Source organism: Haematobia irritans, chromosome 1, assembly GCF_050003625.1.
Source record: "Haematobia irritans isolate KBUSLIRL chromosome 1, ASM5000362v1, whole genome shotgun sequence".
Lineage (NCBI taxonomy): Eukaryota > Metazoa > Arthropoda > Insecta > Diptera > Muscidae > Haematobia > Haematobia irritans.
Window position 1 is genome coordinate 60,728,669 of NC_134397.1, and position 15,413 is coordinate 60,744,081.

At 31.8% G+C, this 15,413-nt stretch overlaps 1 protein-coding gene across 17 annotated transcripts in view; it reads left to right on the plus strand.

Moving 5' to 3' along the window:
• Sap47 (Synapse-associated protein 47kD) overlaps positions 1 to 15,413 on the plus strand; it is a 299,408-nt gene that overhangs the window by 60,015 nt on the left and 223,980 nt on the right. The window lies entirely within an intron of this gene.

A 15,413-nucleotide genomic window follows, 5' to 3' on the forward strand; every position in this document is an offset into this window, starting at 1 on the left:
TTTATTTCTATAAAAAGTTTTGTCAAAATTTTATTTCTTGAGCAAATCTTGTCAGAAATTTATTTCTATAGAAAATTTTGTCGAAATTTTATTTCTATAGAAAATTTTGCCAATTTTTATTTCTATAGAAAATTTTGTTAAACTTGATTTCTATAGAAAATTTTGTGGAAATTTGATTTCTATAGAACATTTTGTCAAAATTTTATTTCTATAGAAAATTTTTGTCAACATTTTATTTCTATAGAAAGTTTTGTCAACATTTTATTTCTATAGAAAGTTTTGTCAAAATTCTATTTCTATAGAAAATTTTGCCAAATTTTATTTCTATAGAAAATATTGTCAAAATTTTATTTCTATAAAAAATTTTGTCAAAATTTTATTTCAATAGAAAATTTTGTCAAAATTTTATTTCTGTAGAAAATTTTGTCAAAATTTTATTTCTATAGAAAATTTTGTCAAAATTTTATTTCTATAGAAAATTTTGTCAAAATTTTATTTCTATAGAAAATTTTGTCAAAATTTTATTTCTATAGAAAATTTTGTGAAAATTTTACTTCTATAGAAAATTTTCTCAAAATTTTATTTCTATAGAAAATTTTCTCAACATTTCATTTCCATAGAAAATTTTATCAACATTTGGTTTCTAAGATAATTTTTTTCAAAATTTTATTCCCAGAAAAACTTTTGTCAACATTTTATTCCTATAGAAATTTGGCAAAATTGTATTACTAGAGAAAATTTTGTCAAGATTTTATTTCTATAGAAAATTTTGTAAAAATTTTATTTCTATGGAAAATTTTGTCAACACTTTATTTCTAACGAAAATTTTGTCAAAATTTTATTTCTCTGGAAAATTTTGTCTAAATTTTATTTCTATAGAAAATTTTGTCAAAATTTTAGTTCTCTGGAAAATTTTGTCAAGATTTTATTTCTATAGAAACTTTTGTCAAAATTTTATTTCTATACAAAATTTTGTCAAAATTGTATTTCTACAAAAAATTTTGTCAAAAATTTATTTCTATAGAAAATTTTGTCAACATTTTTTTCTAGAGAAAATTTTGTCAAAATTTTATTTCTACAGAAATTTTTGTCAAAATTTTATTTCTATAGACAATTTTGTAAAAATTTTATTTCGATAGAAAGTTTTGTCAACATTTTATTTCTAAAGATAATTTTGTCAAAATTTTATTCCCAGAGAAACTTTTGTCAAAATTTTATTCCTAGAGAAAATTTGTCAAAATTTTATTTCAATAGAAAATTTTGTCAAAATTTTAATTCTTTAGATAATTTTGTTGAAATTTTATTTCTATAGAATATTTTGTAAAAATTTTATTGCTATAGAAAATTTTGTCAACATTTTATTTCAGTAGAAAATGTTTTCAACATTTTATTTCTATAGAGAATTTATTTTTTGTAGAAAATTTTGCCAAAATTGTATTCCTAAAGAAAATTTGTCAAAATTTTATTTCTATAGAAAATTTTGTCAAAATTTTATTTCCTTAGATAATTTTGTCGAAATTTTATTTCTATAGAAAATTTTGTCAAAGTTTTAGTTCTATAGAAAATTTTAGTAACATTTTATTTCTATATAAATTTTTGTCAAGATTATAATTCTATAGAAAATTTTGTCAAAATTTTATTTCTATAGTAGATTTTGTCAAAACTTTATTTCTATAGAAAATTTTGTCGAAATTTTATATCCATAAAAACTTTTTGTCAAAATTTTATGTTTATAGAAAATTTTGTCAACATTTTATTTCCTTAGAAAGTTTGGTCAAAATTTTATTTCTATAAAATATTTTGTCAACATTTTATTTCTAAAGAAAATTTTTAAAAAATTTTATTCTATGGAAAATTTTGTCAACATTTTATTTCTATAGAAAATTTTGTCAAAATTTTATTCCTACAGAAAATTTGTCAAAATTTTATTTCTATAGAAAATTGTATCAAAATTTTAGTTCTATGGAAAATGTTGTTAAAATTTTATTTCTATAGAAAATTTTGTCAAAATTTTATTCCTAGAGAAAATGTGGCAAAATTTTATTCCTAGAGAAAATTTGGCAAAAGTTTATTACAAGAGAAAATTTTGTCAACATTTTATTAAAAAAGAAAATTTTGTCAAAATTTTATTTCTATAGAAAATTTTGTCAAAATTTTATTTCTATAGAAAATTTTGTCGAAATTTTATTTCTATAGAAAATTTTGTCAAAATTTTAGTTCTATAGAAAATTTTGTCAAAATTTTAGTTCTATAGAAAATTTTGTCAAAAAATTATTTCTACAGAAAATTTTGTCAAAATTTTATTTCTATATAAAATTTTGTCAACATTTTATTTCTATCGAAAATTCTGTAAAAATTTTATTTCTATGGAAAATTTTGACAACATTTTATTTCTGAAGAAAATTGTGTCAAAATTTTAGTTCTATGGAAAATTTTGTTAAAATTTTATTTCTATAGAAAATTTTGTCAAAATTTTATTCCTAGAGAAAATGTGGCAAAATTTTATTCCTAGACAAAATTTGGCAAAATTTTATTCCTAAAGAAAATTTGTCAAAATTTTATTTCTATAGAAAATTTTGTCAAAATTTTATTTCCTTAGATAATTTTGTCGAAATTTTCTTTCTATAGAAAATTTTGTCAAAGTTTTAGTTCTATAGAAAATTTTAGTAACATTTTATTTCTATATAAATTTTTGTCAAGATTATAATTCTATGGAAAATTTTGTCAAAATTTTATTTCTATAGTAGATTTTGTCAAAACTTTATTTCTATAGAAAATTTTGTCGAAATTTTATATCCATAAAAACTTTTTTTTTAAATTTTATTTTTATAGAAAATTTTGTCAACATTTTATTTCTAAAGAAAATTTAATGTCTATAGAAAATTTTGTCAACATTTTATTTCTATAGAAAATTTTGTCAAAAATTTATTTCCATAGAAAATTTTTTCAACATTTTATTTCTAAAGAAAATTTTGTCAAAATTTTATTTCCTTAGAAAATTTTGCCAAACTTTTATTCCCTTAGAAAATTTTGTCGAAATTTTATTATTTTAGAAGGTTTTGTCTAAATGTTTACTCCTAAAGGAAATTTTGTCGAAATTGTTATTCTTAAAGGAAGAATGTGTAGTACCTCTTAGTTAGAGAGTAATATATGAGCCCGGAAGTAAACAGCAGTCGACTGTATGGGTGTTTCAAGATTATCCAAATTCAACAAATGTTACTCGCACATGAAGCTGGAAGTGCTTTTGTTAGGAAAAGAGGAAAATACTTCAGCTTTAATACATAGAAAAAATTATATTGATATCTTTATCCGTTCAAAAGTTGCAGAATTATTTCCAAAAAAGCGATTTGAAACCACAGTCTAAAATGCTTTTGTTTTGAAATTTTATAATCAATATGCTATTTTTTTGTTTACTGCTTCCAATAATTATTTTTTATAAATCAGTTCTCCTTGATTGGCATATCCTCACTAAATCGACCACTTCAATATTTAGAGATAATGCCACATTTTTCATTTCTCCTTTCTGCTCATTCAGAAAAGCTAAACGATTTTGTATTTGTTTTGTCCTCTGGATATAATCCCTCTCCTACGGTCAATAGAGAAGAAACAATTTATCGCCTTATTTGTCGGTCGACTTATAAATATTTAATTGATTGTTTACTCTTTGGGCAGCTTTGGCTAAGTGAATTGCAGAAAAAGCGATTTTCAATGACAGTTGATGGCACAATTCCTAATAATTTATCGGCTACTTCATCCTTCCTGCGTTAGCACAAGCCAAATGTATTTAGTTTTCTTAAGAATGGATTTTTTTTCCCACTCTATCTAGGTCCTCTGGACAAGGCATCTCCTTCGGAATGAGCAGCACGTTTTAGTGTTGGATTGTTAACTAAAACAAAAAAAAAAAACATTTAGAGGTACTTTATGCCAGCTTGTTGCCAAGGAATCTTCAACAATAGAGACAAAACAATTTTATTGCCTCGTAGAGAGATAGTAAGAGGGCGGAAACGTCACCCATTTACAGTGACTTTTATAGGGAAGTTTGTGTCTAGTGCAATTATATGGAAAAATCTATTCCTAGTTATTATTCCCGGTAAAATCTTAACGGAAAGCGGAAACGAAAAATCTTTTGCCTAAACGTTGATTATCCTAACTACAAATAATAGAATAGGCTATTTCTATAAAAATGTTCACCAATCAACTTTTTTGTATAAAACATTTAATCAATGGAATTTTTCTATAAAAAAAATTAAAGTACTTTTTTCTTAAAAATGGTTAATAATGGACATTTTTTATACAAAATTAATTAATGAACTGTTTCTATCAAATAATTCATCAATGAACTTTTTCTATAAAATAGTTCCAAATTAAATGTTTTTTATAAAACATTTAATCAATGGAATTTTTATTAATAATAAAATTTCATTATTTTAAAGAAATGTGTCCTTAATATTTTGTAAATTTCGCATCCTAAAATTTAGGTTGCGTAGTCTTTAATATCACGTAAATATTTTTTTCAGTGTAGAAAGCGAAAAATGTTTTCTTAATTTCAATAAAAAACAAGTATATAGGCCGAATCTTATGTACCCTCCACCATGGATTGCGTAGAAACTTCTACGAAAGACTGTCATCCACAAATTTCAACTCACATGGTTGTTAAATATCATATAAAGGGTGGTTAAAATTTCAAGGGCCGATGTTGATTTTGAATAAAACACAAACTATTTAAAAAATTATTGTAATTTTATTTTATTATGATATATTGGTATTACTCAATTATGTATGGAACAAAATATCGGCCAAATGGGCGCCGCGACCTCGGTGGCACACCTTCATCCGATGGTCCAAATTTTCGATGACGCTGAGGCATAATGGAGGTTCTATGCCGTTAATGTGCCGAATTATTTCATCCTTTAGCTCTTGAATTGTTGCTGGCTTATCGACGTACACCTTTTTTCAAATAACCCCAAAGAAAAAAGTCCAACGGTGTCAAATCACATGATCTTGGCGGCCAATTGACATCGCCATTACGTGAGATAACACGGCCATTGAATTTGTTGCGCAAAAGAGCCATGTTTCGTTAGCTGGCAAGTGGCAAGTGGAACCGTCCTGCTGAAACCACATATCGTCCACATCCATATCTTCCAATTCGGGCCATAAAAAGTTCGTTATCATCTCACGATAGCGAACACCATTCACAGTAACTGCCTGACCGGCCTCATTTTGGAAAAAATACGGCCCGATGATGCCACCAGCCCATAAACCGCACCAAACAGTCACTCTTTGCAGGGATCCGGAGCGGAGCGTGGAGCGGAGCGGAGCAAGCCCTTTTTTTGCCGGAGCGGGAGCGGAGCGGGAGCGGTATTTCTAAAATCCGGAGCGGAGCGGGAGCGGAGCGGTTTCCAAATGAAAAACCGCTCCGCTCCGAATAAAATATTACTTGAATGAAATGTGTAACTTTGAAATTACACTGTGTAGGTAATTTCAAATTTAGCTAGTACTTAGCGTAGTGTGAGTAAACGTTTAAAATGTACGATATGTATTTTTGTACGTACGTACATTGGGGAAAACACAACGTGTTTTTTAGTAATTGTTTTCAAAAACGGCAAATGTCAAAACATATATCTAGTATATGTTGTAAAAGTAACAACAGTACTTTCGATCAATTTCATCCCGTATTACTACAAAGATGTTTGTAATGAACGTCAAATAAATGCAATTAAACGATCTTATTTATATTTAATTTTTTAGTTTTCTACACTGAAAAAAATATTGTCGTGAAGTCAAAGATTCCATGTCCTTAGAATAAGAATGCAAATTTTGCTTAACATGGAAGACGCATTTCTCTAAAATAAAGTTTTTTTCTTGTCCAAAAGGCAATAAACTTTTGAATGAAGTTGTAATGTCCTTATAATTAAGTGATTTTACTTAAAAATGTGTATCATAACATGAAAGATAAAATTTTTGAGGTAAGGTCAACGTGACTTTAATAATTAAGAAAAATTCTTTAAAATTAATAAAATTGTCTTTAAATTTGTTTCCTTTTTGCATCTTGCCTACAAAGCAAAAAATCGTTAAAAAATAAGACATGTTTTTCAACACTTTATTTTAAAGACGCTTTTTACTTAATATGGAATATGGAATAGTCTTAATATGGAAAAAAAAATAACTCGTTAACTCGTTTTTAAAGGATTTTGATAACAACTGACGAAAAAAATCTAAAAAAAAAATGAAAAATTAACATTTGCTTCCTAGAAGCAAGTACATAACCCCCAAATTTAAAAGAGAATTACGTCTTTAAAGTATCCTTACTTGTATTCTCCGCTTCTTTGGCTCGGAATTAAAGTAAAGACAAAATCTTCGGAACCGGGCATGCTTTTTTTCATTCACATTTGCTTTACTATTGTACTATATCCTAGCATTCTCTTATTTCTGATATTAGTTCTCGAAAATTTAATTAAAATTATGGATAGTTTCAATTTTGGTTGAAAAATGTGCGCATATACATTTATTATACAATAAAGGGAAAAAAGCGAAATTAGGTAACACTAGATCTGAGTAAGAATATTCGTAGGTATACCACGGACTGATGTCGATGGAGGTTGTTGCAAACATAAATATACACACACACACACATTACAAATATAACAAAACCTCTTCTCTACGTCTGTTGCAAAACAAAAAAAAACTTTCGGAGAGTAGTTACTTCTACTCTGTGTATAGACTTTCAATTCCAATCAGCGTTGCCGTTTTGGTCCGATCGGACCAAAATTGGTCCAAAAGATTTCTAATTTTTAAATTTGGTCCGATGGTCACACCAAACAAAATTTGGTCCATTTTGGTCCATTTTCATAAATTTGGTTTCTATCACATATTAAATAGTAGTAGCAAAGAATATTGTCGGGAGGCCAAATATTTCACATGCTTAAAATACGAATATGAATTTTGCTTAGAATAGAAGAAGTATTTCTCTGAAAAAAAGTTTTTCCTTGTCTAAAAGTCTCTAAACTTTTCAATGAAGTCTGTTTGTCCTTATAGCTAAGTGATTCGACATAAAAATGTGTATCCTAACATGAATGCAAATTTCGTTTTAATGAAGTCAAAATGGATTTAATATTTCTGAAAAAATCTTCAAAATTAATAAAATATTTCAACACATTGTTTTAAAGTCATTATACCCTAAACCACATAGTGGTTAGGGTATAATAAGTTTGATCTGCCAAAAAAATGTGCCTACAAGAAATATTGATTTTAGACCCCATAAAATATATACCGATCGACTCAGAATCACCTCCTGAGTCGATCTAGCGCTTGGCGTCCGTCTGTCCATGTATTTGTTGTTCACAGGATTTCGGTCGCAATTATTAACAGATTTTGATGAAATTTGGTACAGGGAGTTTTTTTGGGCACAAGGACGAACGTTATTGAATTTGGAAGAAATCGGATCAAATTTAGATATAGCTCCCATATATATGTATTGCCCGATTTCGACAAATGGGTTCACGTTGCACTTTTTTTACTAACCGATCGTCGTCAAATTTAGCACAAAATAATCTTCTGTATCACCCTTTAAGTCTGAAAATTTCATCGAAATCGGTTCAGATTTACATATAGGTCCCATATATATGTATCGCCCGATTTTGTCAAATTAGGTCATAAAACCCTTATTTATCAACCGATCTTACTCAAAGTTGGCGAAATGTAATCTTCTATAGCACTAACTATATGTGCAAAAAATCATCGAAATCGGTTCAGATTTAGCTATAGCTCCCATATATGTACCGCCCGATTTTTCTAAATAAAATAAAACTCAATTGAACAAATAATACAATGTTTGTACTATAATTTTCTCGAAGAGGAGCGGAGCGATTTTTTTTTTCTCGGAGCGGAGCGAGGAGCGGAGCGGTTTTTTTTTCTCCGGAGCGGGAGCGGAGCGGAGCGAAAAAAATGGACCGCTCCGGATCCCTGACTCTTTGTAGTGCATTGGTTTTTCGACAATCACTCTTGGATTCTCATTCGCCCAAATGCGGCAATTCTGTTTATTAACGAATCCACTGAGGTGAAAATGTGCCTCATAACTGAAGATGATTTTCTTCGAAAATTGATCATCCACTGTTGCCATTTCTTGGAGCCATTTAACACGTTGTTGGATTGTGTATCTCTCCATGGTTCAAATTGAGTAAGTCTGAAATAGAGAAATGTCAAATAAAATTCGGAAAAAAAACTTGGCGTTTAGGTGTGGTTCACATTCAACATCGGCCCTTACAATTTAACCACCCTTTACTACCACCACTTACCAAATTTCAACCAGCTCGGATGAATTTTGCTTCTCCAAAAGGCACCGGAGGTCAAATCTGGGGATGGGTTTATATGGGAGCTATATATAATTATGAACTGATAGGAACCAATTGCTGCATGGTTGTTGGATACCATATACCAACATCACGTACCAAATTTCAACCGAATGGGAAGAATTTTGCTCTTCCAAGGGCTCCGGAGGTCAAATCTGGGGATCGGTTTATATGGGACCTATATATAATTATAGACCGATATGGACCAATGTTTGCATGGTCATTAGATACCATATACTAACACCATGTACCAAATTTCAGCCGGATCGGATGAAATTTGTTTCTCTTAGAGGCTCTGCAAGCCAAATCGGGGGATCGGTTTATATGGGCGCTATATATAATTATTGACCGATGTGGACCAATTTTTGCATGGTTGTTGGATACCATATACCAACATCACGTACCAAATTTCAACCGAATGGGAAGAATTTTGCTCTTCCAAGGTGCTCCGGAGGTCAAATCTGGGGATCGGTTTATATGGGGCCTATATATAATTATGGACCGATATCGACCAATTTTTGCATGGTTGTTAGAGACCATGTACTTACACCATGAACCAAATTTCAGCCAGATCGGACGAAATATGCTTCTCTTAGAGGCTCCGCAAGCCAAATCTCGGGATCGGTTTATATGGGGGCTATATATACTTATGGACCGATGTTGGCCAATTTTTGCATAATTGATAGAGACCATATACTTACACCATGTACCAAATTTCATCCAGATCGGATGAAATATGCTTGTCTTAGAGGCTCCGCAAGCCAAATCTGGGGGTCCATTTATATAGGGGCTATATATAATTATGGACCGATGTAAACCAATTTTTGCATGGTTGTTAGAGACCGGATCGGATGCAATTTACTTTTCTTAGAGGCTCTGCAAGCCAAATCGGGGGATCGGTTTATATGGGGGCTATATATAATTATGGACCGATGTGGACCAATTTTTGCATGGTTGTTAGAGACCATATACTAACACCATGTACCAAAGTTCAGCCGGATCGGATGAAATTTGCTTCTCTTAGAGGCATCGCAAGCCAAATTTGGGGTCCGTTCATATGAGGGCTATACGTAAAAGTGGACCGATATGGCCTATTTGCAATACCATCCGACCTACATCAATAACAACTACTTGTTTCAAGTCTATAAGTTTCAAGTCGATAGCTTGTTTCGTTCGGAAGTTAGCGTGATTTCAACAGACGGACGGACTGACGGACGGACGGACATTCTCAGATCGACTCAGAATTTCACCACGACCCAGAATATATATACTTTATGGGGTCTTAGAGCAATATTTCGATGTGTTACAAACGGAATGACGAAGTTAATATACCCCCCCCCCCCCCATCCGATGGTGGAGGGTATAAAAATAACCCTGATATGCAAAATCCTCAAAATATGTATTAGCCTATTTTTAACGCGTTTTTATCTTCTGTCGAAAGATTAAATATCTCAGTAAATTGAAGGATTATTTCTTTAAATCAAAACTCGTTACTTTAAGGGAATTTAACTTTACTTAAAATTCATACGACTTTAACGGATGATCCCAAATTTCAACGATTCTTGTCCAAATTTTAAAAACACAAGCATTAAATCAATGATTATTAACTTTCTTTTAAATAAAATTTATTTATTTTAAAGAAACTTCTCCTTAATACTGTGTAAATTGCGTAAACTAAATTGTAGTTTGCCTCAACTTTCAAATTAGGTCAATATTTTTTTCAGTATATGTTTTTCATTGTAAAATTATTTCAAAGGGTTATGAGTACAATTGAGCTGAAATTCTTTGTCCTAGTATGATATTTCATACATACATATGTATATGGATTGTACATATTCTTTATTTGGACTATTGTGAAATTCAAGTATGTATGTTCAATGGATGAAACGAAATTCAATCATTTTTTTTATTTTCAATATCTACCTATATATCATATTATATAAATTTTGTACCACTAGACAGACCAACAAAAAGACCTATAGAATATTTCACAAAATCTATGTAAGCAACAGAGAATATCACAAAGTAGAAATGTAAAGCATGCTTTTAGGCTTTACTGCAAAACAGTGATTGAAGAAAAACACTTTAGTTGCAAATGTAACGAACCCAGAACAATTTCTAGCGTGCTATATACTTAAATTGCAAATGGGAAAATTTCAGCATGAATGCTTCCATGCGAAATATGGGGATAATAATAAGTGGAAATTATATAAAGGTACATGTGTGTGTGTGTTGAAGTGTAATCGCAATATAAATACACAGGACTAAGTTAATACAAGAATGTCATATCTAAATATCGAGAGATTCCAGCTAAATTTGTATTTTCAGATGTATTTTCCTGGTACTCGTTGGTTACTTCTAAAAATTGTATTTTATTATAGTATTCACTTTACATGGAGTTGTATCACTCTTGAAATAAATGGCTGTTTGGTCCTTGGTACAGGTGCTATAATTATCGTTCATGCCTTATATACACCCAAAGTCGCATTAACTCAGCTTCGGGTATTAAGAACGGATATTTTTTGTTTTACTAAAACAAGAGAGTAAAACCACAAAAGATTCTTAATGGCACATACAACTACCATATAGCCCTTGAGTATCATTAAAACTGAAACAATTCTCATGGAAGAGTGAAAACGAAATGTAAAAATACTAAAATAAAATTTACATAACTAAAGTAATGTGGAAGGGTGCATGCTCTATTTCCAGACAAACTCCTTAATAGCATCCAAGAAAACATAACCATATTTTAGTAATAAGGTCTTACAAAAATCTACATCATACCTTAAGAGGTCAATTAAATATTAAGAGCAAAACAAACGACTTTATAAGTTATGATATAGACCATTAGTTTTAAGTAAATATTTTCAATTTAATGATGTAATTACGGGCGAATAATTGTACTAGGATTAAATTGTACTAAATTGTATTCCATTTTTTGAGATTTCCTCCAAGCATTGTTAATTCAAGGACAATCTAAAGATCTTGTATAAACTGAAAAAAAATATAAATATATTATTAAAGATTATGCAACCTAAATTTTATGATACACAATTACTTTAAAATTGTGAAATTTTAATTAATTTTAATTTATTTTATGAACTTTGTTTAATTTTTTTTCTTTAAATTTAGAACATGAATCTTTGAAATTTGCGTTCCTCAGTTAAAGTCGTATGTCTTAAGTAAAGAAATCCATCTCTCAATTGGAGATATTAGATCTTTGAATTAAAGTTAAAGAAACTTGAAAACAGGCTAGTACTTATTGTGAGGATTTTGCATCTTTGATTTAAAGTTTTGTTGTTGTTGTTTTTTTTTTTTTTTTTAATTTAGAAAACATTTTATACTTTGAAAGATCTGTTATAATTTGGAATTTTTAACTGACATTTATTTGTGCATTCTTATTTTTGTTGATATATCGCAAAACGAGAACGCAAAATCGATAAATGAGATCTGCATCTTAATTTTAAATTTAAAGAGCCTAGATACAATGGTATAGAGTTCCCTAAAATATGTCTTTATTTTAAAGAAGTGACATCTTCGGCTCGTAATCAATATTAACCAAAATGTTTAGAGGAAGGCCAATTCTTTAAATTCAATTAAACTATTTTTAAGTGTATTTATCATATAGTAGATTAGGTTAGATTAAAGTGGCAGCCCGATTAAGATTCAGACTCACTTAGACTATTCAGTCCATTGTGATACCACATTAACTAAAAGTACCTATTACATATGGTCAGTTCTACACTCAGAAAAAATCATGCACGGCGTGCTCATTTCAAAACGATTCGTTCATGAAAGTGAATCAATACACATGTGGTGTCAAACTGTGAACAGGCGATGTCAATCTGACAACGATAAAATGACACCATGCGTTGTCAAAACAACAACCAGCGTTCATGATCTGAAAACGTTATGGTTACGACTTTATAAACGAAATTAAAAAAAGATTTCCGCTAGGGTGACTCGAACCTGTGTTTTCTGCACCATACAGTCGCCTTAGCACATTGCACCACCGAGAGAGTTGCCATTATAAAGTCTAACGATTATTTTAAGACTTTTCGTGGCCATAGAAAAACGAATGCCGTTCATGAAATCGTGAACGCGCGTGGACGAAATTGTGAACATTCCGTTTTGATTTTTTGTGAACGTTTCCGTTTCATTTTGTCACCGTCCGTTCACGACTATGGAACGTAATTATTTCTATTAGTGTAGTTTTAACCGCTGAACCTTCTTGATTATTTTTATACCCTCCATCATAGGATGGGGGGTATATTAACTTTGTCATTCCGTTTGTAACACATTGAAATATTGCTCTAAGACCCCATAAAGTATATATATTCTGGGTCGTGGTGAAATTCTGAGTCGATCTGAGCATGTCCGTCCGTCCGTCCGTCTGTTGAAATCACGCAAACTTCCGAACGAAACAAGCTATCGGCTTGAAACTTGGCATAAGTAGTTGTTATTGATGTAGGTCGGATGGTATTGCAAATGGGCCATATCGGTCCACTTTTACGTATAGCCCCCATATAAACGGACCCCCAAATTTGGCTTGCGATGCCTCTAAGAGAAGCAAATTTCATCCGATCCGGCTGAAATTTGGTACATGGTGTTAGTATATGGCCTCTAACAACCATGCAGAAATTGGTTCATATCGGTCCATAATTATATATAGCCCCCATATAAACGGACCCCCAAATTTGGCTTGCGGAGCCTCTAAGAGAAGCAAATTTCATCCGATCCGGCTGAAATTTGGTACATGGTGTTAGTATATGGTCTCTAACAACCATGCAGAAATTGGTTCACATCGGTCCATAATTATATATAGCCCCCATATAAGCCGATACCCCGATTTGGCTTGCGGAGCCTCTAAGAAAAGCAAATTTCATCCGATCCGGCTGAAATTTGGTACATGGTGTTAGTATATGGTCTCTAATGATCATGCAAAAATTGGTCCATATCGGTCCATAATTATATAACCCCCATATAAACCGATCACCAGATTTGACCTACGGAGCCTCTTGGAAGACCAAAATTCATCTGATTCAGTTGAAATTTGGTAAGTGATGTTAATATGTGGCCTCAAACACCCATGCAAGAATTGGTCGATATCGGTCCATAATTATGTATAGACCCCATATAAACCGATCCCCAGATTTTACCTCCGGAGCACCTTGGAAGGAGCAAAATTCTTCCCATTCGGTTGAAATGTGGTACGTTATGTAAATATATGGTATCCAACAACCATGCAGGAATTGGTTCCTATCAGTCCATAATTATATATAGCTCCCATATAAACCGATCGCCAGATTTGACCTCCGGTGGCTTTTGGAGAAGCAAAATTCATCCGACCTGGTTGAAATTTGGTACGTGGTGGTAGTATATGATATTTAACAACCATGACAAAAGTGGTCCATATCAGTCCATAATCATTTATAGCCCCCATATTAACCGATCCAGAGATTTGGTTTTGGAGCCTCTTGGAGGAGCAAATTTCATTGTGGATGACAGTCTTTCGTAGAAGTTTCTACGCAATCCATGGTGGAGGGTACACAAGATTCGGCCTGGCCGAACTTACGGCCGTATATACTTGTTCTTTGTTGAACCAACCAGATTGTTCCAAAAACATTAGCAGACTGCCTAAGTTAACGTTTTCCAGATCCGCCTGTAATCTGAAGCTATATGCTTCTAACAGTTGCTTGCGCTTTACACAAAATGCAGGACACTCACACAAGAGGTGTTTAATTGATTCCTTTTCCTCCGCATTATTGATTCCTTTTCCTCCGCCTATAGTTTTTGTAAAATCGCCTATCAGGCAGCGACCCGTTATAGCAGATATCAGGAGTGATATCTGACGTCTCGAGAACACTAGCATATCTAGTGTGCGGTTTAAGTTTAAATGGGGCCATATTTGATTGGTGTCGTTACAACCCTTGCAAATCTCCCATCGAACATTTGCCATCATAACAGCCAACTCACGCAGCATGAGCGTGCAGGTAACCAGGGGCATACCAACAGATTCTAGTTCCCCTGGAATACGTAAGGTAGTCGGTAGCCTTGCCAACTCATCCGCTTCGCAGTTCCCCGGTATGTTCCTATGGCAAGGCACCCATATTAGATGAATATTGTACTGCTCAGCCATCTCATTGAGAGATTTGCGGCAGTCGATGGCCGTTTTCGAGTTGAGGAACACAGAGTCCAAGGATTTTATTGAAGGTTGACTGTCTGAATATATATTAATGCCCACATTTTTTGGAACATTACTTCTCAGACAATTCGCCTCTCTTCTTGCTAATATTTCAGCCTGAAATATGATTAGGTAATCTTTTCGCTATTCGAAGTTCCAGATCATTAGATTATATTTTATAGTATAAATACATGATGATCGAACTGCAATTTTCATTTCTCGAGCATTTGGAAGACCATCACCGCTCGCCAGGAAATCATGATCTTATTGCAGAACGCAAGCTTCATTAATTCCAGGAAGTATGTATCCTAAATAAATTCCTTAATTTGTTTCCCGTCCCTGTTTCCAAGCTGGGCCAGGTCCTGAATCACCTCTTCGCCGTTATGGTTAACTCTGTGCTTAGTAAAGGCAGGGCAGTGACAAAGGTAGTGTTCCAAGGTCTCATCATCCTAAAAACACATCCTACATGCACCATCCTCTACCGCTCATATTCGGCACAGATGTGCTCTCAATTCTACGTGCCCGGTCCTTATTCCCACAGCCCTCCTGACTGTCGTCCAGTCTTTTCTTGTCCACAGAAAAATATATCACCAAAATATTTCCAATTAAAAAGTTGATTGAAGTTGAAAAATTTTTTATTTATAAATTAATACAATTTTTTTAATCAAGATAGAAACATTAAGTTAATTAAGTCAATGATTGAAAATTTAAAAATTTTTAATAACATTTTAATCAAACTCGGAAGACTAAGGGCGTTTTCGTTTCGCACAAAATATGTTGCCTTGGTGTTACACTACTTTTTCCCTCATTGTATTTTCACCCAAATGATAGTGTCATTCCAAAGTTATTATTAATTCATAATATTATGAGGGAAACAGGAC